Here is a 1,177-nt window from a genome sequence, read left to right as displayed (position 1 = left end):
TATTCCCATCCTTCTCTCATCATCTCCACGGTAGCCTTGAAAACCAGCAGCCTAGCAGACATGGAAAGGGGCTGACCAGGTTTGAAGCCTCTTAAAATGTTCCATCCCCAAAGAATTGTCATTTTTTGACATGTCTGAAATTTGCTAGAAAATCTTTATTCATAGGACTCATCACTATTTGACTAGACTTACAAGTTATTCCGTGGGTAAAGCCCTATTCTAAGAGTGTTTATCAAAAACAATCACAGGAAACTGTTTAACCTTGAAGACACTTGAGGTAGGAATACCAGCGAGGGTAAACAAAATGATGGCCAAAAGACTTTAAAAGAATAGCTGGGAAATGAGATGTTAACAGGGGAATTTGAAAAGCTCCAACATACCTCTGGGAATCTAGAGGGCCATGCCTGTGCAGGACTATGTGCATGTCCAGAAAAAAAACCTGAGAACACCCTTATTTCTCATCTCTGTCTAACCAAGAGGCTCTGTGCAATCAGGCTAAGGCAGGATGGTAACTGTCAGAGCCCCCATATATACCTAGAGATTTAGGCAAAAGGTGGAAGACGTTTAAGAAAATCTGTGTCCAAACATTAGTTGACTACAAAGACAACCAAGGAAAGATAAAAGTAGCAAAATGTAACAGGGCATACAGACTTCACAGAATTATCCAGAAAAGTCACTAAAAACAACAAAAAAGAGCAACAAAACAAAATTCAGCAATCATAGTAAGCTATGGAGAGGGTGGGTACATGACTTCCAGAATTGCCACATTATATCTTTTAAAAATGTCCACATTTCAATTAAAATTATGAGGCATGCAAAACAAAACAAAACAAAACAAAAACCCCAAAAACAAAACAAAACCCAGAAAGTATGTCTATATATACATCAGGGGGAAAATAGTTAATAGAAATATTCCTTGAAAAAGCCCAGATGTCGGGCACCTGGGTGGCTCAGTCAGTTAAGCATTCTGCCTTTGGCTCAGGGTATGGTCCCGGGGTCCTGGGATCGAGTCCTGCCCTGCGCTCCCTACTCAGTGGGGAGTCTGCTTCTCCCTCTGTTCCTCCCCCTGCTAATGCTCTCTCTCTCTCTCTCAAAAATAAATACAAATAAAATCTAAAAAAAAAAACCCCTGATGTTAAACTACTAGACAAAGACTTTAAATCATCTATTATGAATA

Source organism: Callorhinus ursinus, unplaced genomic scaffold (assembly GCF_003265705.2).
Source record: "Callorhinus ursinus isolate GAN/ISIS: 27379988/994484 unplaced genomic scaffold, GSC_fseal_2.0 scaffold3, whole genome shotgun sequence".
NCBI classification, from domain to species: Eukaryota; Metazoa; Chordata; class Mammalia; order Carnivora; family Otariidae; genus Callorhinus; species Callorhinus ursinus.
The sequence above is the reverse complement of the archived record's forward strand: the minus strand, read 5'-3'. Positions refer to the sequence as shown.